The sequence below is a fragment of the Primulina huaijiensis genome, chromosome 9, assembly GCF_012295235.1.
Source record: "Primulina huaijiensis isolate GDHJ02 chromosome 9, ASM1229523v2, whole genome shotgun sequence".
Taxonomy (NCBI): Eukaryota; Viridiplantae; Streptophyta; class Magnoliopsida; order Lamiales; family Gesneriaceae; genus Primulina; species Primulina huaijiensis.
Genome location: NC_133314.1, coordinates 11,245,140 through 11,267,395, shown reverse-complemented (window position 1 = coordinate 11,267,395; position 22,256 = coordinate 11,245,140). Strand labels below are relative to the sequence as shown.

Sequence of the window (22,256 nt, the reverse complement as noted above, 5' to 3'; positions counted from 1 at the left end):
ATAGGAGTCGATGCATTGTAGTCGAGGATTCACCGCTTACCTTCGAGTATGGATATCCTATGTGATCTCTTGCGTATGTAGTTTGAAATCTCTGATCAGAGTATGGTGGTAATTATGAAAGGGGTTTCATAGATTACACAATCGATGCAACTACGACATGACACATAGTATCGATTCATTGACAACTCTCGATATACCAATGGTTGTCGAATCGATCGGGATATATGAGATGAAGGGACCGTACTGTACGCTAACCATAATAGAATGGTTCTTGCATGCACTATCATTTGATACCTAGGGAATCATGTAAGCGATGCTGCTAGGCGTTTAACAAGATTGGTTGGGTACTATCAGACTTGAGTTCTGACGTTCTTGTTATCAAGGAGTTGATTAGTAAGAATGGAGCAATTGGGGTATGCTCAAATAAGGACATGTTTAGTCCGAATCACATGGAGATGTGAACCCACGGCTAGTTGTATCAATGAACCATTGAGGGCCACACAAGTATTAGCTTTCTAGATCCCGTTGAGAAGTAAAATAGTTCAATGTGTTGAACGGCTTATAAAGGAGTTTATAAGCGTAAGGAAAAATAGAAGTATGACTTCTATGAGAGAAATGTAATTTTTAATTTATGAATGTGTTCCTAAATTAAAAGTTGGCCAAATAAATAATGTATTTGAAAATTGTGATTTTCATAAACATTATTATGGACTAAATTAAATTAATTCAAATGTTGAATTAATTAAACACTAGTGGGCCTAGTAGAGTCAAATATTTATATTAATTCAAGTGTTGAATTAATTAAATTACATTGGGCCTCGTAGAGCTCAATTGGAAATAATTATTAAACTAGTGGGCTTGAGTAAAATCAAGTAAAGTTTAATTGGGCTCAAATATGTTTGAGACATTTAAATAAAAGTCAATGGGTTTTTTAATTGTTACAAGCCCAAGTAGAATGCATGCAAGGGAGGTGAAGAGTTGGGGCAACTTTTTGAGTAAAAGGCATGCATGCCTTTGTAACTTTTTGAGACAACTTTTTGCAAAACCAAGAATTTTCTTCTCTCCTCCCATTCTTCACGTTGGCCGAAATTTTCTTTACTTTTCTCTCCAATTTTTCTCTTCATTTTGGTTGAGGAAACACTTACTTCTCCTTGAAAAATCTTCATATTTTTCTAGTGCAAAATTTGAGGGGATCTTCCTAGTTGGTGGTGGGCCTAATTTTGGAGCAAAGAAGCTTGTAGATTGGGTCATCCTTTCAAGAGCCAAGTTGTTTACAACTTTGTTGGAGCCATTACATCAATCTTTGAGATTGATAGGTAATTTTCTAAACACACTATGTATGACATATTTCGTGATTTTTATATTTGCTACACATATTAGTAGAGGATATTCGAATTTCTTGTTGAAAAACAATTTTTAAAACTTTCGTTGTCGCATTTGAACACCTAAAATCAATCCCTTTCAAGTGGTATCATGAGCTAAGGATACTATTTTGTGTAGCATTTACATAATATTATATTGAGGTCAATTTCTAACCGCATGAGATGATTTGTTGCAAAGAATTCAAGGCCGAATTGGAGCTGGTTTTGGGCAGCAAGTTGCTGCCCATTTTGGGCAGCCAAGCTGCCCGAGAGGCTGCCCGAAACGGGCAGCAAGGGCAGCCTCCCTTCGAAAATTAAAAAAAAAAAAAAATTTCTGAAAGTTGGCCGGAATCCGGCGACGGCGATGACGACTAGGGTTTCCAAAAGTGTTTTGGATTATCAAAGTGTCATGGGCCTTGAAGTTGTTAGGTCATTAGATGGCTAACATAATTTGTGAAATTTAAATGGGCCAAAATGTTTTTGGTGAAAAATGATTTTTTGGGCCCTTAAGTTTAAATTTAAAAAAGTTGCAAATAGTTTCTTATGAAATAAATAATTGAAGTTGGACTTTAATTATTTATAGTAAATTGTGATTTACAAGAAATTCGCTTATAAATAAATTAATTTGAAAGTAGACAAAGGTGTTTGTATACTTTGTTAATTTAGTTTATAATCGTGGCGGTTAGTGATTGGATCAAGATATATAATATTGGATCAATTGATTATTGTGATCAAAAGCCCAAGCCCAATTTGCTAGGTGTATGCTAGGATATTTTGTGTTGAATGATTGTAATAATTATCAAATTTAAAGTGGACTTGGTTTATGGCCCATTCTCACCCCATGAGATGTATCCCTATTTGCCATGGATATTTATTTGTAAATATTAGTATAGTGGAAGATCAAGATTGGAAGATGGTGGCCTTGATGATTATGAAGATCGAAGACATGTAAATATTAGAAGCTAATGTAATACTTGCATTTGCATCCCATGCATTTCTCTAGGATTGGACCTAGGCCCGTGTTTAGCTCACACGGGCCATTAGTATTGGGGCGATTGATCATCCTTGTTTGTTTACTATTTATAATATATTCATGATATGTTATAAATAATGAGTATGTGCGTTATTATTATGATAATAAAAAAGTTGCATGAATCCGGCAAACATACGATCAAACATGGCGAGCTTTTAAAATAAAATTATTGATGAGACCTTTCAAAATTAAAAACCCTCATTTTGAATAAGATTCAAAATTAATATCAAGCCCGAAAAGGGAAAGTTGTTTATAATTTCCATGTCTTTCATCGACAATGGGTGCATGATGAACGCTACCCGTGCTCGGGGCTCGGCTCATATTATTGGGGGGGCCCTGGGTGTCGGAAAGCTGTGACATCCATTGACATGGTGATGTGAACTACGTGGAACTCCCATGATTTTGGCTCATATTATTGAGGGAACTCATGGTGACCGTCCATTAAGGTTCAACATCGATGGGTAAGGCTTGACACGTAAAGATGAACGACGTCATATTATTGGGTTATAATCAAACGTGAGACAAAAGTTTACGTAGAGGGTTGCATGGTGATGCAATTTGAAACTACCTTTTAGGAATTGTGTTTGGCTGATATTATTCGAGATCATAATTCGCTAATTGGACCTTGCGTACCTACTGAGGAAAGGAGTTTCCCGTTTTCACTAGAGGGTAGTGAAAGATGTTAAAACAGTGGGAGCGAAAATTTATGAAGTAAAAGTCCATACTTCATATCTTACTAAATATTTTAAAATAGTCAATAACATTTATCTGTTTTACTCTTCAGTACAAATTGTGACAATGTCTTCGATTCGCAATCCGCTATCTGCAATACTCGAAAAACACATATTAACTGGACCTAATTACCTCACTTGGCTAAGAAATCTGAAAATCGTCTTGAATTCGGAAAANGAATTGCAGACTTACAAGGAATGGTGTGACCATGACTTGAAAGCCAAAGTGTTATATGCAGGCTTCTATGAATGATGAGAAGTCGGTTCTTTATGTGGGTTCTTCATCTGGTACGGAGATTGGTCCACATGGGAAGGGAAAGAAGCGTTCTTTCCAACATCCCAAGAAGAACGTGCCCTTGAAGAGGCAAGCTCCGAATCCCGTTGGGGCAGCTACACCAGTTAAAGCTGACAAGACTGTTGACATCTATCATCACTGCAAGAAGCCTGGACGTTGGAGGCGTAACTGCAGGGAATATCTTGCCCAGAAAGGTTCTGGAAATGGTATGTTCTATATCAAAGTAAACATTTCAATTAACTCTACTTCTTGGGTATTAGATACCGGCTGTGGCTCACATCTCTGTAATGAGTTGCAGGTGATGGGAAGAAGTAGGAGACTAAGGGAAGGTGAGACCTTCTTGAGGATGGACAATGGAGCAAAAGTTGCTGCCAAGGCCGTAGGAGATGTTTGTTTACTTTTGAACAATGACTTTAAGTTAATTTTAAGAGATATTTTGTTTGTACCAGATTTGGTGAAAAACATTGTTTCCATTTCTATGCTTGATAAAGATGGATTTTCTTGTTTATTTAGCAAATGTGTTTGCAACATTTACAAGAATGAATGTTTAATTGGTACTGGAGAACTTGAAAACGATCTCTACAACTTAAAATTGAAAGATATTCCACTAAACAATGTCCAAGCTATAACAACAACAAACAAGCGAAAACAAGATACTCTAAATTCGGCACAATTGTGGCATGCTCGATTAGGACATATTTCCCTAAGAAGGATGAACAAGCCAGTGGGAGTAGGCATGTTTGATATGTCTGATATTAATGTTCTCACGACTTGTGAATCCGGTCTAAAAGGAAAGATGACCAAAATTCTCTTTAAGAGCCATGTGGAGCGAGCCAAAGGGTTATTGGATTTGATACATACCGATGTGTGCGGTCCGCTTAGCATCACCACTAAGCCTGGACATGCCTACTTCATCACCTTTACCGATGACTTTTCGAGGTATGGGTATGTGTATTTGATGAAATACAAGTTTGAATCCTTTTGTGGGGACCCGGGCTCTAACTCAATTATCTTTGGGATTAAATCGATCTTTGCTGGAAAATATGGGTCAAAAATTTGCTTTTAACATAACACATATACATAAAATTTATTTCATTTCATTAAAAGCAAAAACATGCTTGTTTCATTCATACAATCAAACTNCAGTATAAAACATGTATACATGCATGTCATGCAATTAAATACAAAATCATAACACATAAATCAGTAATTATGACACACTAGTGAATACAGATAAAACTCTTCGACTCTTATTCTTTGACTCGACTCATATCTAAGTCTAGGGATCCCGGTGTGAATAAGACGTAACAAGTCTCCCACCTACTCTCCCAATCGTGGTGGCGGTACGTCTTATTCCTAGACTTCGGTCCTGTCTGTATCGAGTGTCTACATTCGGAGGAAATCTGCTCCTATGCGTCGATATCACCGAACGTCTAGCTTGGCAAGTCTGCCAATGACTCTCCTATCTTAAATGCTTGAATATAAATCTATAAACAAAGCATCAACATATAAAAAGGTAACAATCTAGTATGTGATTTTGGGAAACTCAAATCAGATCTAATTCGAGTTATATCTTCCCGAATCAACATGAATTATACCTTCTTGTCGTATAATCTTTGTCGTAGTTGAAGTCTCGATGTCGAATTTGTCAATATCAAATCTGAAATGACAATGTATAGATATAATCTATCAAGACACAACTCAAAGCAAGTCTTGTACAAATCAGGAATCAATCTCGATACAATTCAACGGCATAACGGCGTAGTTTCTCGATACTAATCAACTCAAATATCAATACTCAATAGAAATACTCATAATTCTTATCAACATCAATGCATAAGACTGAATTTTGCACGATCTCAACTCAATATATATATGCTGGAAAACTCATAACAATCACATATGGTATCACTTTCTCGATTCGTTTACGTTTCTACGATGTCAATAATCTCAAGAACCCATAATTACAAGCATATCAGAATTTCCCCAACATGTAAACTCCCAAACATGCTGAAACTAAAAGATACTTACATCTTCTTGAAGCTAGTAATGAGAAGAGCAAGAATCTACACTTGGATTGAAAATCGGATGGCCGGATCATGTACAATCACAAATCCAAGGTGAAATGAAGCTTTAGCTATGGAGGTTTCTCTCTCAATTTCTGGCTGCAAATCTCGAAGGAATGAGACTAAGTACACATTATATATGCATGGCTAGGGCACATGTTTTATTTTTCACTCAACACGTCGCACCGCGGGTGCGGTAGCTTTTCATCGCGGGTGCGCTCAGGCTACGGCATTCCATCCAAACTTCTAGACTCGACGACCGCGGGTGCGCTCACTTCTAACCGCGGGTGCGGTAACCCTACTGTAATTCTTCATGTTTCAGGAATTAAAACCGCGGGTGCGGTACGTCTTGGACCGCGGGTGCGGTCTCTCTGGTAGTCAAAACTCTACTTTCTGCCCTTACACCGCGGGTGCGGTAGAAACTGGGGCGCGGGTGCGGTCTATTCTTCAAGCAACACTTCATCATTCCATTTTATCCACCTAAAATCTAGGGCATTACACCTTTGAAAGGTTCAAAAAATTCAGAAGTGAAGTAGAGAAACAGTTGGGACGAAGCATCAAGTCACTTCGATCGAATCGAGGTGGTGAGTACTTGAGTGCCGAGTTCCAAGAGTATCTTAGGGAGAATGAGATTCTCTCGCAGTGGACTCCGCCCGCTACACCAAAGTTGAAGACTTTGATGGACATGGTTCGGTCTATGATGAGGTTCACGGAGTTGCCGCCATCCTTTTGGGGGTATGCGCTAGAGACAGCGGCACTGTTGTTGAACAATTTCCATTCAAAGGCAGTTGATAAAACTCCATATGAGATATGGATGGGTAAGCCTCCCAAATAATCTTATCTTAGAATATGGGGGTGCCCTGCTTATGTGAAGCAGGTAGTAGGAGATAAATTGGATAGTCGATCCATTTTATGTTACTTTGTGGGATATCCAAGGAATTCAATTGGATACTATTTCTATCACCCCCAAGAAACAAATGTGTTTGTTTCTAGGAATGTAACCTTTTTGTAAAATTAATTTCTATTGGATAGAAAAGGAGAGATGATAGAACTCGAAGAGGTTCGAGAGACACACACAATTGTAGAATCCACACCCGAAGAGCCAAGAGAGGAGGTACAAGCTCCTAGAAGATCCATGAGAGTCTCGAGACCACCTATGAGGTATGGTCTTCTTCTTGAAAAGGGCCATGATGAGCCTATCCATGGATGTGATCCAAGGACCTTCAAGGAAGCGTTATCTGATGCCGATTCATCCAAGTGGCTTGATGTAATGGAATCTGAGATGAATTCCATGCATTCGAACCAAGTATGGAATCTCGTGGATCCACCTGAGAGAATTGTTCCCATAGGGTGTAAATGAATTTACAAGAGGAAACTTGGGGCGGATGGGAAGGTATTGACCTTCAAAGCGTGATTGATGGCAAAAGGATATACTCAAAGACAAGGAGTTGACTTTGAGAGAACCAATTCTCCAGTTGCAATGTTCAAGTCGATAAGGATATTGCTAGCCATAGCTGCATGGTATGACTATGAGATATGGCAGATGGATGTCAAAACAGCCTTTCTTAATGGAGATATTAAGGAAGAGATTTACATGTCTCAACCTGAAGGATTTACATCTATCGGAAGTGAACATATGGTATGCAAACTTCAAATATCTATTTATGGTTTAAAGCAGGCATCTAGGAGTTGGAACCTCAGATTCGATAGTACAATCAAAGGGTTTGGTTTTACTAAGAATCCTGAGGAACCCTGTGTGTATAAGAAGGTCAGTGGGAGTGCTGTGAGATTCCTGGTGCTTTATGTTGATGACATTCTACTCATTGAGAATGATGTAGGAATGTTGCAATCAACTAAAATATGGTTAGCAAGTAAGTTCTCGATGCAGGACTTGGGTGAACATCTTTTGTATTAGGAATACAGATCTATAGAGATAGATCAAGAAGATTGCTTGACCTCACCCAGTCCACATACATTGATACCATCGTGAAGCGGTTCTCGATGGATGAATCTAAGAGAGGACATCTACCAATGTGTCATGGCATGTCCCTATCCAAGTCTATGTCTCCCAAGACTGATGCAGAGATAGCGGAGATGACAAGCGTTCCTTATGCATCTGCGATTGGTAGCATCATGTATGGGATGATATCTACACGCCATGACGTGGCTTTCGTACTAAGTGTAGTGAGTAGATATCAATTGAACCCTGGTCTTCCACACTGGAAAGCTGTGAAAGACATCCTCAAGTATTTGAGAAGGACCAATAAGTTGTTCTTGGTCTATGGGGGTGGAGAGTTGAATTTGGAAGGCTATACCGACTCTAGCTTCCAAAGCGATATCGATGACTCGAAGTCAACCTCTGGGTTTGTATTCATGCTCAATGGTGCTGCTGTCTCTTGGAAGAGTTCCAAGCAAGATAGTACTGCGGATTCCACCACTGAGGCCGAATACATTGCAGCATCAACTGCAGCAAAGGAGGCTGTTTGGATAAGGAATTTTTTCCAAGAGTTGGGCGTCATTCCTAATGGAGTTGCTCCTGTCCCGGTGTTTTGTGACAACACGAGAGCTATAGCTCAAGAAAAGAAGCCCAGGTCTCATCAGAAGTCTAAACATGTATTGAGAAAGTACCACATCCTCCGAGAGATTGTAGAAAGAGGAGAAGTGTCGATTGACAAAGTCGCCTCCGCAGATAATGTTGCTGATCCGCTAACTAAGCCTTTATCTAGACCATTATTTGAGAAGCATCGCGAATCGATGGGTTTGAAGCATATGGGTAGTTGGCTCTAGTGCAAGTGGGAGATTGTTAGAGTATGTGCACGTCGAGCCAAGTGTTGGCCGAGTGTTCACACTGAAACTCAATGTATAAACAGTCTTTATTTTAATAATATTTGAAATTATTGTTTTAGCACTTCTTTATCTGTATACCCATGCTAGTTGTATAGATAAAGCCCTTGAATATACAAATAGTATAAAAAATATGAGATGCTCATATGATGAGTATCATGAAACTCATATTTGCAATACTGTATATTCTAAACAGTTCCTAGTCGATTCAGCCGCCGCTAAGAAGGATATAGGCCGCTCGAGTTCGAGACTAGTATCGGCGATGTAAGTACCATGTTTCATTGGTAGGGGACATTGTGATGTCTAAGCATGCAGATAGGTGCTCCTGGTAGAGTGCACTGAACAACCCTCCATAAAGGACTTTCCAAGTGGTTCTCACTTATCGAGTGGAAACGTCCTAGTTTATGGTTGTACACCATTAGTCCTTATGACCCGAGACAACATTGAGACTCTATATGCTAGCGTTGCACTTTGACTTGTTTACCGACTCTCAAGGGGTCATCAGGTGGCAAGGTTGGGTGTTCTGTCGAAACATATAGGAGTCGATGCATTGTAGTCGGGGATTCCCCGCTTACCTTCGGGTATGGATATCCTATGTGATCTCATGCGTATGTAGTTTGAAATCTCTGATCAGAGTATGGTGGTAATTATGAAAGGGGTTTCATAGATTACACCATCGATGCAACTACGACATGACACATAGTATCGATTCATTGACAACTCTCGATATACCAATGGTTGTCGAATCGGTCGGGATATATGAGTTGAAGGGACCGTACTGTACGCTAACCATAATTGAATGGTTCTTGCAGGCACTATCATTTGATACCTAGGGAATCATGTAAGCGATGCTGCTAGGCGTTTAACATGATTGGTTGGGTACTATCAGACTTGAGTTCTGACGTTCTTGTTATCAAGGAGTTGATAAGTAAGAATGGAGCAATTGGGGTATGCTCAAATAAGGACATGTTTAGTCCGAATCACATGGAGATGTGAACCCACGGCTAGTTGTATCAATGAACCATTGAGGGCCACACAAGTACTAGCTTTCTAGATCCCGTTGAGAAGTAAAATAGTTCAATGTGTTGAACGGCTTATAAAAGAGTTTATAAGCGTAAGGAAAAATAGAAGTACGACTTCTATGAGATAAAGGTAATTTTTAATTTATGAATGTGTTCCTAAATTAAAAGTTGTCCAAATAAATAATGTATTTGAAAATTGTGATTTTCATAAACATTATTATGGTCTAAATTAAATTAATTCAAGTGTTGAATTAATTAAACACTAGTGGGCCTAGTAGAGTCCAAATAATTATATTAATTCAAGTGTTGAATTAATTAAATTACATTGGGTCTCGTAGAGCCCAATTGAAAATAATTGTTAAATAGTAGGCTTGAGTAAAATCAAGTAAAGTTTAATTGGGCTCAAATATGTTTGAGACATTTAAATAAAAGTCCATGGGCCTTGTAATTGTTACAAGCCCAAGTAGAATGCATGCAAGGGAGGTGAAGAGTTGGGGCAACTTTTTGAGTAAAAGGCATGCATGCCTTTGTAACTCAACTTTTTGCAAAACCAAGAATTTTCTTCTCTCCTCTCATTCTACACTTTGGCCAAAATTTTCTTGACTTTTCTCTCCAATTTTTTTCTCTTCATTTTTGTTGAGGAAACACTTACTTCTCCTTGAAAAATCTTCATATTTTTCTAGTGCAAAATATGAGGGGATCTTCCTAGTTGATGGTGGGCTTAATTTTGGAGCAAGGAAGCTTGTAGATTGGGTCATCCTTTCAAGAGCCAAGTTTTTTACAACTTTGTTGGAGCCATTACATCAATCTTTGAGATTGATAGGTAATTTTCTAAACACACTATGTATGACATATTTTGTGGTTTTTGTATTTGCTACACATATTAGTAGAGGGTGTTCGAATTTCTTGTTGAAAAACAATTTTTAAAACTTTCGTTGCGCATTTGAACACCTAAAATCGATCCCTTTCAAATCTCAGGACAAAAAGAATATGATTCTTGGAAGACGAGCACTCTTTTGTCGAAAGAAGGGATTTCCCTAGCGGACCCACCTCTTATGAGCTAATTTCCATGTTGGTAGAGTCGTTAGAAGACTTCAAGTCAAGAATTACAGACTGGCCTAATTCGCGCATAATATAGTAGTAAACATTGTATGATGAAGCAACAAAGGCCACTTGAGAGCTTGAATCGTAAGCGCCATGAAGGTGTTGGTGACCGTCCTGATAAAGGATTCATATTCTTCAGGGAGTCCTGCCAGTGCATAGATCACCATGTCTTTAGAAGAAAGGGGAGAGTTTATGGCTTCTAGGGAATCCGCAATGGACCGAAGATACGTTGGGATCTCTTTTTCAAAGATTTAAATTTTAGTTTGAGATGTAACTCACGAGCAGTAGCCTGGTCTAAAAATTTTTTTACAAGGCTAACCAAATATCACGACAGGTTGTCAGTTCATGAACCTCTTGAAGAATCTCTTTTGTAAGAGTTGCATTGATCCATGATAGGAGGCATTGGTCTGTCCGAACCCAAGCCGAATATGCAGGGTTTTGTATGGCGTGGCCATTGGCATAACAAATAAACTAAGGAGGACTGGGAAACGTTCCGTCAACAAAACCCAAAAAATCACTTCCTATTATAATGTATGAATTGGGATTTCCAAAGAAGATAATTGGTAGAGTCAAGTTTAAGGGAAACAAGATGGGTTATGTTTGGTGTAACTACCATAGGATTGGGGGTCTCTTCTTGTCCTGAAGAAGCAGCGATGAGGGATTGATGAAGGAGAAGCCATATTGTTGTCAAAGCAGCTTGGAATACTACAATCAGAGGCTCCATAGCTTTCCGTTTCTATCTATCATAAGCGAAAAGCGACCAAAAAATCCCTCAAAGTGAGGAACAAGGCTAACTTCGGTAAGAAGATGTTCGATGCAAGTGCTGTGGAATGGAGATAAAAGATAGGACAGAGAAGGGGAAAGAGTGAAGTTCTGGTCATTCTACTAGGTCCTCTTTTGAGCCTTCAGATCAACTTGTTGGGGAACGAATGTTCTGGTTCTATTCGAGTCCTCTACCGCTGGCTTTGCCTCGAAGCCCGTGGAAGGTTCAAAGCAAGAAACTCAGCCTTCAACACCTTCTCCATCTGCTGGTCTAAAGCACCCCGAGAGGCAGATACCTGTAATCAAGTCTTTCTGTTGCCACCAATCTATCTGTCTATTTCATTTAGCTAACCGGCTCATAAGCAGAAAACCTAAAAAAAGAAGAACCAATTCTTTCACATTCAAGCCAATAGCAGCTCGCCGGATCTCCCTCTCCTTCTTATGTTTCTTTCGTTTCGCTGCTACGCCCTCTAAATGAATTTCTTCTTTCTTGGAGGAACTGCGACTCGAAAGAAAAAGGGTAGTACTCTTGATGCCAATGTGGAGCCCGAACCGGTGGCCCCATGCAAGGAAGATGGAATTTTACCTAGGTAGGCACTCAAGAAGGCATCTATCCTCCAATCATTCCTGCCGATATGAAAGGTTTTTCCAAGGCATCGGACCTCAAACGACTAGAATAGCATCACCTACGTAGAGGTACTTTAAAAGTCTAAGTGTATAGATGAACTAGAAGGGGAAGGCCAAGTCTTACCAAGTTCTAAATAGGCAGAAGGAGGCAGAGTCGTAGTACATGGGGAAATCGGTCCTAGAGAATTGAATTGTTTTCCATGATAGGTGTAGAAGATGTAGTTCAACTAAAGTCAAAGATCACAGAGGTACGAAGCCTAATGAAAGAACAACCAAGCGCCTAATGGCACAGTAGAATATTTTTTAAACAAAGAAGGTGGATAAACTAGATTTGAAGAAGGAAAAGGTGTAGCATCCAAAGTGTGCGGGGAAAGAAAGAACTTAGGTTGTATAGGAAAAGGTCCAATGGAAGAGTCCCAGAAGAAGGTTAATTAGACGGATGATGCGAACACGGGTGGTCAAGCTCCAAGGAAAGCGTGGGATCCTTTAGAGTTGCCGGAGGGACCAATCACGAGAGGACGGCTAAAGAAATTCAAAGAGGCACTACAAGGGCTTATGAGCAATAAAGAAGGACTTACAAGCAAGGTGCAGAGTGCTGAAGGGTTCGTGATGCATGGGAGTAAGTTTGGGAGTCATAAGAACACCATTCAAGTGATGAACGAAGAAAACATCCAGAATGACCCGCGCCCGAGCGGTAAAATACTACCGCCCGAGCGCCAAACGTACTGACCAAGAGGTGATTTCCAGAACACTCGGCGCTCGAACGGTCATTTTCTACCGCCCAAGCGCGAATAGCCAGAAGACCTGGCGCTCGAGCGGTCAAATTCTGCCGCCCGGGCGCGCCTGCTGCGAGAAGAAAATCTAGTTTCCTTGTTAAGAATCCTAATTATCTTGGTAACTTGATTTTTAGTATCTTTTAGATTGTACACAATATTATGGACAAAAATTGGAACATTATGGGGATTATTGTTGAGTTTATCAAAGTTTTTGAGTTTTCTCTCAACTTTTCAAGGCTTTAGCTTTGTTTTCAAAAATCAAACTTATCAAAGTTTTAACTTTGTGGCGTTTGTCGATCGTGTCTTGCGCGGATTGTCAAAGACGAGTTCTTTAAAGGTTCGATTAAGTTTCGATTGTTTCTTTTGTGATTGTTTATTACTAAACCTCATCGTTTAGGGGTGAATATCACGTAATTCCTTGAATCAAAAGATCGAGACATCGTAACAACGATCCTTGTTCGTTATAGAATTGAGGACGCGATTCATATTTAATCTCGTTTGCTTTTCATCGTACGAGGATTCATATCAACGGAGGATACGGGCCGCAATCGAGGTGGATCTATTTTCCCATATTCTAAACCTGGAGGAATGGCTTATCGAGGGCGCGAACCCCGCATCGAAGAGGTGAGGTTGTGGCTTAGCCCGGAAGCAAGACGCAGAAGCGCTCAAGGAACGTAGGCCCGGGAGAATACTTCCTTTCTCCATAGGAATGGGTGCACTCTGAATTGGTAGGTGTCATTTTTAAATAATGGCATTGTGATCCGCGAGTATAGGTTGAACTTATGTCAGGGATATTGGGACAAAGGGGCACTCAGAAAGTGTTAAACACTATATTTCATTTATTAACGATCATCTCTCGGGTGCGGTAGAGTGGACGATTAGCGAGGACTGGAAAAGAGCTAGAGTCGGCTAGCATTCTTTGAATTTCACTTTATATTAATAATAATCACAAGCTTCCATCTTGTTGGTTCGCATCGGGTAAATGGCTTACTGTTCGGTCAACATTTCATGATTCGTAACGTAACAGCCGGCCGGGACTGAACTAATTTACGAGAGAAGGTTCAATGGACCTAGGGTAGTGCTTCGTATGGTATGTATGAGATGGGGGATCTTCAACAAGGTATTCGCCCTATGACCTTTCTTTATTCTTTATTGCCTCCACCTGTTTCCTTGACTCGGTCCGGGTTATCTAGGATTATTCCCCGTTTTCATCGATTATGAATTATAAAACGCGATGATCGGGCTGATATCTTGGTGAAGTTGTATCTTAGATTCTTTTTGATTTATACAATTGTCGAAATAGGAAAGAGGTTAAGTAAGAACACATTCAAGACTATTCAAAGTCAAAGTCCTGTGGCTGACATATCCTCTATTCGTTTGTATGTGAGGTTAAGACCTTATTTCCTACCCTTATACAGAGGTATATCCCAGATATCCGCAACATTCCTCTTTCTCAAGGAATGAAGTGGATACCGTCCTGGAATACTCTGCATACCTATTGGTGTGGTGCTTTACACAACAATGTTATGCTAGGCTCGATGATTCTATTACGTGGAAGGCCATTAAAAGGAAATCCCCTTTTGTGGTCTTTCTTATGGAATTAGCGGGTTTTCGTGATTTAGTTGAATTTCTAAATAGGAGGGGTGAGCAGTGGTCACAAGGGATATTGTTTCCTGAAAAGACACGATACCCTTTATTACCGTAATAATAAAATCTTCTCAGGAATCAACCTAGACTTTATTGAGTCTAGGATTGGTCCTTACCCCTCCATGGCATCCCGATTGGGGTATCATGATTACAGGTAAGTTAGGTCAGAAGATCGAGGGAGGAGGGAAGAAGAGGATCTTCGCTATAGGAAATTGGGTTAATCAGAGACTGCTTAGCCCGGTCCATGACTGGCTAGAGAATGTATTGAAGAAGATTCCCATGGATGGGACCTTTGATCAATTACGACCGTTTCTGAGGCTCAAGGGGAAGATCTGTTTGTTGCTATAGTTACGACTTAACTGCAGCCAAAGATAGGTGGCCGCTGAGTTTTATGTTCGAACTATAAAACGCTCTATTCGACAGGTCGTTTGCTTCAGCAGTGGTTAATCTTGCATTAGCAACCAACCTATTCTTTATTCTCTTTTGATGGTTGAAAGGAAGAACAGAGTAGTTAGGGCGCAAAATCGCTTAATTAATTTTATTGCTGGGCAACCTCTCGGGTATCGCAGCTCCTGGCCTCTCTTTGCTCTCACTCATCACGCATTGAACCTGAGTATCCAGGAAAAAGTAGAATATTGGATGGAAGGACGGGGAATCCTTTTGAACAACCCGTTATAATAGGAAAGCCTTATATCTTGAAATTAATTCATCAAGTTGATGATAAAGTCCATGGACGTTCCAGTGGACATTATGCGCTTGTTACACAAATCCCCTTAGGGGAAGGGCAAAACAGGGGGGACAACGAGTAGGTGAAATGGAGGTTTGGGCTCTAGAAGGATTTGGTGTTGCTCATATTATACAAGAGATGCTTACTTATAAATCTGATCATATTAGAGCGCGTCAAGAAGTACTTGGTACTACGATCATTGGAGGAAAAATACCGAATCCGGAAGATGCTCCAGAATCGTTTCGATTGCTTGTTCGAGAACTACGATCTTTAGCTCTGGAACTGAATCATTTCCTTGTATCTGAGAAAAACTTCCAGATGAATAGGAAGGAAGCTTAATCGGAATGAATCAAAATTTTTCTTCTATGATCGATCGGTATAAACATCAACAACTACGAATTGGATTAGTTTCTCCTCAACAAATAAGCGCTTGTGTAATATCCAAGCTTGGGGATCGGTACGGTTTAAGATTTCGTATGTTTATTGACTCCTTGGTTAAGTTTAAGTATAGTTTTGATGTTAAAAGTTAAGATTTATGATTTATAGTATTGTGGTTATAGATGATGTGTGGTGATACTGTAGTATCGTTGCGATTAAATTCATGATAATTTGTATGTTGAGCCAATTTGTATGAGGCCAATTGGAGTGGATAGATAAGACATAGAGGTGTAACTTTCATGTTTTGAGTTTTGTTCAAATCATTGTGGAAGACAAGCCAAAAGCGCCCCGAAGTTTGTCGTGTGTGTCGTCGTTCCTCCAGGGACACATGTTGGGAGATTGAGCATAACTTTTTACTCAGACCTTCAAATGACATGAGGCTAATTGTAGAAGCAAGCCAAGACATAGAGCTACAACTTTCATGTTTACCACTTTTTCAAATTATGTCGGGAAGAGGCGTTTCGGAGGCGATCTTTGAGGCGGCTGTGCGTAGAGCGGCGCCCGAGCGGTAAGAAATGACCGCCCGAGCGCCACCAATTCTGGAAGTTTGGTATCGGACAGTATGGTCCGCACCTGAGCGGTAATTTATGACCGCCCGAGTGCCAAGCACAGTAAAGTCGTGTTTTCTGGTTTTTAGTGTTTAAATGGATGAGTTCGTCTCATTTTTCTCATTCTTTTCCCCTCACTTCTCGATTTTCAGCTTTTGGGAGACTAGGGTTTCTTCATTTCTTTTCTTTGATTCAAGGTATTTGTTGGGTTTTTGAAGTGAGATCAAGGTTCTTGTTGGTTCAAGAAGCTAAGGTAAGCTTGTGGTGTAGTTTATTGTTGGATTTTGGTGTTGGGGAAATCATGGGTTTGTTGATGGTGTTGGTTTTATGGATGAAATGTTATGGGTTTGTGTTTATTGGGTTATTGATGGTTCTATTTATGGGTTGTTATTGTAGGTTGTGTATCAAGAGTATAGTAGCAAGTGTTGCAAGTGTTGTAAGTGGAATTTCATTTCTTGTGCTCACATGATAATATATGTATGGTGTTTCAATGGTTTTAATGTGCTATTCCCTTCACTTGATTCATGTTATGTATTATTACACTTTGTTGTATATAATAGAGGCATTTTATGTCTCAACCATGTCAAAGGGAATACAAGAGAAAAGATAGTATTCAAAGTGTTTGATTTAATGTCCAAGAGAGAGTTTAAATGTTTTATTGGATTGATAGATACATAGTCAGATATTGCATGCAATAAGTTGATCAACGACCATAGGCTTATATCCCTCAAAGTTATCGATTCATATCGATGGGATAGAGGCACAGAGACAGAGATAGTATATAGATATCAATCCAACAGAGAAAAGAGAAATACCATCGTTATTGTTATTCATTCTATGATATTCATGTTTCAGAGTTGATGGTATTTAATGTTTTCAAAGCCACGTTTTACAGAGTATGATATATGTACATTGCTATGTAAGAGTTCCACTTGCTGAGTGTCATACTCATTTAAGTTATTCATGTGATGCAGATAAAAGTAACGGGCCGGGACGTTGATTGGAGCTGGGGTCATATGCATAAGAGAGGGAAGGAAGAAGACTATTTTGCAAGTATTTTGACATGATCACAAAAATGATGTTTTGTATTTTGTTGCCTCATTTGATTGATCATGTATTAACCTTTGTTTATATATTATAATGTATTTTAAATCCTTCCTCCCTTCAAAGAAAATTTTAATTTCCGCTGCTATTTTATTAAAACCGGCCAGAGGTGTTACATTTATTGGTATCAGAGCCCCGTTCTTCGGACCAATGCATATGACTTCGTCTACTTTCAACAGTCCGGGTATGTCTTCTTCTACATCTATTTATTGTTATCTATTGATATGTATTATGTGAGCACATTGTAGGAGTATGCCTCCTCAGAGAAAGGCTTCAGAGGGTGAGGATAGTTCTTCCTCTAGAGTTGTCGATGAGTTCGGCAAGGTACTAAAAGAGCAAGCCAAGGTCCATAGTGAGCAGATCCAGCAGTTGCTTTGTATGCAAGGTACAGGCCAAGGTAGAGGACAAGGAAGAGGCCCAGTGGTTCAAGCAGTTGGAACCGATGGGATCTTTACTGCTTTTAAGAGGATGGATCCGCCTGAGTTTGCAGGACTCACTGATCCATTGGTGGCTGTAAAGTGGATCAAAGCACTTGAGGCGATATTTGATCATCTCAAGTATGAAGACAAAGAAACAGTTGGATGTGCAGTGTTCATGTTAGTCAAAGCTGCACGCATTTGGTGGAATGCTACCAAGGTAGGTGTTGATTTCCGGCATTGATGTGGCAAGATTTCACGGATCTTTTCTATGACAAGTACTTCCCAGATGCACTTCGAGCTCGGAAGGTGACTGAATTTTTAGACTTTCGTCAAGGAAGAATGTAACGACCCTTTACAGGCCCAGTGGACCGCCCATACGGCCCACTGCCCCAATCGACCCAAGGCTATCCCGATCTTGGGCTCTGCTCTATGGGCCTTGGCCCATCTATGGAACTCTTCCCTCACGGGCTTTCCATAGTAGCTCAATTGGTACAAGGATTGTGCTGAGTATCTATATATCCATGTGATCTCAGGTTCGAGTCTGGGAAGGCACAGACTCCAGTGCATGGGCTGGAGAGTTCTATGAGTAACCCATACGACGCCTATGGAAAGCCCGTGAGGGAAGAGTTCCATAGATGGGCCAAGGCCTATAGAGCAGAGCCCAAGATCGGGATAGCCTTGGTCGATTGGGGCAGTGGGCCGTATGGGCGGTCCACTGAGCCTGTAATGGGTCGTTACACGGACCTGGGACTAAATCAATCACAAACTCTACATCTCTGTCCGGCGGTAAACCCGGCACATCATCCTCAAATACATCAGAGCACTCTCTCACAATATCAATATCATCAATATTCAACTTCACAATTCTATCCATATCCACAATCGAAATAAAAGGAAGGACCAGCGAAATACCTGCACTGGCGAGCAAACCTTCCCTAGTGCCATCATCTGCAAATTTCACCGTCTTAGCAACGCAATCAATCACTGCACGGAAAGTTGATAGCCAATCCATGCCAAGTATAATATCAAACGCAACCATCGGAATAACAATCAAATCGGCATAAACCACTCGCCCATCGATTTGAACAGAACACGCATACACAATAGACGTCGGGCACAACACATCTCACGAAGGCAATACAACATTAAACTGGAGGGGAATAACAGAAAGAACTATACCCAAAGATCTCAAAAATAGTTCAGACATAAAAGAATGAGTAGCACCTGTATCAATCAATGTCGTAGCTACTCTGTCTGAAATTAAAATAGTGCTAGAGATCACAGAAGAATCATGATTTATACCTTCCTTTGTCATGGTAAAGATGTGACCCTGCACCTTCTCCTTGCTTGATCCTCTTGGGCAGTCCTTGGCAATATGGCCTGCAGTGCCACATCTGTAGCATGTATTAGTACCAAACCTGCACTCACCCCTCTGAGGCCTACTGCACTTGGGACACAATGGCTTCTCAGGATCAGATGGAACGGTCGGTGGTTTAGGACTCGGCTCCAACTTGCCTTTCCCTTTAAAATGGTCATTTCCTCTTTGGCTCGAACCTTGACCTCTTTGAGCAATAAACTGCTGCCTCGCCTGTCTCTCTCTTGCAATATCTTTCTCATCTTGCTCGGCTAACAAAGCCTTAGCCACAATCTCTTTAAATGTCACAGCCTTAGACATATTGATGTCCCTTCTGATTTCTGCTCGAAGTCCTCTGATAAAATGAGCACCCTTGTCTTTGTCATTGGATGCAATGTATGGGGCAAACAGACAGCCCTCCTCGAACTTCAGAATATACTCATCAACATTCATACTTTCTTGACGAAGCTCTAGAAATTCAGTCACCTTCCGAGCTCGAAGTGCATCTGGGAAATACTTGTCATAGAAAAGATCCGTGAACTCTTGCCACTTCAATGCTGGAACATCAACACTTATCTTGGTAGCATTCCACCAAATGCGTGCAGCTTTGACTAGCATGAATACTGCACAATCCACTTTGTCTTTGTCTTCATACTTGAGATGATCAAATATCGCCTCTAGAGCTTTGACCCACTCTACAGCCACCAATGGATCAGTGCTTCCTGCAAATTTAGGCGGATCCATTCTCTTGAAAGCAGTAAAGATCCCATCAGTCCCAACTGCCTGAGCCACTTGGCCTCTCCCTTGACCTCTACCTTGGCCTGTACCTTGAAGACGGAGCAACTGTTGGATCTGCTCACCATGGACCTTGGCTTGCTCTTTCAGTAGCTTGCCGAACTCATCGACAACTCTAGAGGAAGAACTATCCTCACCCTCTGAAGCCTTTCTCTTAGGAGGCATACTCCTACAATGTGCTCACATAATACATATCAACCAATGACAATAATTAGATGTAGAAGAAGATATACCCGGACTGTTGAAAGTAGCCGAAGTCATATGCATTGGTCCGAAGAACGGTGCTCTGATACCACTAAATGTAACGCTCTGAACCGATTTCAAAAAAAATAACAGCGGAAATTTAAATTTTTCTTGAAGGAAAGAAGATTTTAAAATACATTACAATATATATAACCAAAAGTTAATACATGATCAATCAAATGATACAACAAAATACAAAATGTCATTTTGATCATGTATATCAAAATATCTTTCTTCCTTCCATCTTTCATACATATGACCTCGGCTCCAATCAACGTCCTGGCTCGTCGCTCTTTTCTGCATCACATGAATAACTGAAATGAGTATAAAACTCAGCAAGTGGAACTCTTACATAGCAATGTACATATACCATACTCTGTAAAACATGGTTTTGAAAACATTAAATACCATCAACTCTGAAACATGAATATCATAGAATGAATAACAATAACGATGGTATTTCTCTTTTCTCTATTGGATTGATATCTATATAGTATCTTTGTCTCTGTGCCTCTATCCCATCGATATGAATCGATAACTCTGAGGGATATAAGCATGTGGTCGTTGATCAACTTATTGCATGCAATCTCTGGCTATGTATCTATCAATCCAATAAAACATTTTGAATTCTCTCTTTGGCATTAAAACAAACACTTTGAAAACTATCTTTTCTCTTGTATTCCCTTTGACATGGTTGAGACATAAAATGCCTCTAATATACAACAAGGTGTATTAATACATAGCATGAATCAAATGGAAGGGAATAACACTTTAAAACCATTGAAACACAATACATATATTATCATGTGAGCACAAGAAATGAAATTCCACTTACAACACTTGGAACCTTGAATCTACTCTCTTGGTACACAACCTACAACAATAAACCATAAACTTCACCATCAACATCTCAAAAATCATAAACCCATACCATAAACTTCATAAAGCTAACACACTCTAAATACCCAAGACTTCTCCCAACACCATAAACCAAGAAATAATCAAAGCCACAAGCTTACCTTAGCTCCTTGAACTCAAAATAACCTTGTTCTCTCTTCAATAATCCAACAAGAAACTTGAATCTAAGAAATAAAAGAATGAAAATGGAACCCTAGCTTCCCTTGAGCTGAAGAAATCAAGAATGAGGAGAGAAATGAGGGAAAAGTGAACCAACTCATGTATTTAAGCACTTAAATCCAAAAACACGACTTTACTGTTCACGGACCGTGGGTGCGCTATCCCTTGCACCGCGGGTGCGCTATGCCTTCGGCACCTCATCCAAAAATCTGAAACAGTAGACCGCGGGTGCGCTAAATTTGGAGTGCGGGTGCACTCTGGTCACCGCGGGTGCACTGAACAATAGAGTGCGGGTGCACTCTGGTTACTCTGCGCACAGCTTCTCCAAAGATCGCCTCCGAAACGCCTCTTCCCTTCATAATTTGGAAAAATGGTAAACTACAAAGTTGTAGCTCTATGTCTTTTCTTGAATCTCTCCAAATATCAAATCATTTGGAGGTCTGAGTAAAATGTTATGCTAAATCTCTCAACATGTGTCACTGGAGGAACGTCGAAACACACGACACACTTCGGGGCACTTTTGGCTTACCTTCCACAATGATTTGAACAAAACTCAAAATAAGAAAGTTACACCTCTATGTCTTATCTAACCACTCCAATTGGCCTCATAACAATTGGCTCAACATACGAATTACCATGAATTAAATCGCAACGATGCTACAACCACTACACAACAACTATAAACAACAATACTATAAACAATATATCACAACCCTTAACATCAAAACTATACATAAACTTAACCAAATAGTCCATAAGCATACAAAATCTTAAACCGTACCGTTCACCAGGCTTGGATATTACACAATCAACTATCCTTCCACCTCTATTCCTTTGTCATGCGTCATGGCGAGCTGTCTTTGCTCATTTCCTATGGTGATAAGAATGAATGAAAATCACATTCAACCCTAAGAAAGTGCAAAATTCCCTGAGACGAGATAGCTTCGCTTCGGCCTCAAAAGCACTAATACAATCCCTTTTTGCCTGGACGTTCCGTGGGCGATGTTAGCCAAAAGGGCATATCAGACATCATCCCTCCGAGCATACAAGTCTGAGTGGTCAGCTAAACGATTCTTAGCCTCCTGAGCAGAATCGGCAAGAGATGAAAACTCAGCAATGAGAAGAGATGCACGCACGTGCTTAGGAAGAGTGGTTTTGAATAGCAGCAGCACTAGTGAAAACGAAGACTCCCCTCCCTCCACTAGCTAGGTAACTCCTTTTCTAAGAAAGCAGCAAATCTTTCCTCCTCAGATGAGGAGCTGTAAAGCCCTAGACAGATCACA

At 40.1% G+C, this 22,256-nt stretch overlaps 1 long non-coding RNA gene across 1 annotated transcript in view; it reads right to left on the bottom strand.

Annotated features, from left to right (window-relative positions):
• Positions 1 to 20,166: 20,166 nt before the first annotated feature.
• LOC140983719 (uncharacterized) overlaps positions 20,167 to 22,256 on the bottom strand; it is a 112,973-nt gene continuing 110,883 nt past the window's right edge. The window contains exon 3 of the long non-coding RNA XR_012176495.1: positions 20,167 to 20,193. This is a non-coding gene — a long non-coding RNA (uncharacterized lncRNA). The remainder of the gene's footprint in view (positions 20,194 to 22,256) is intronic.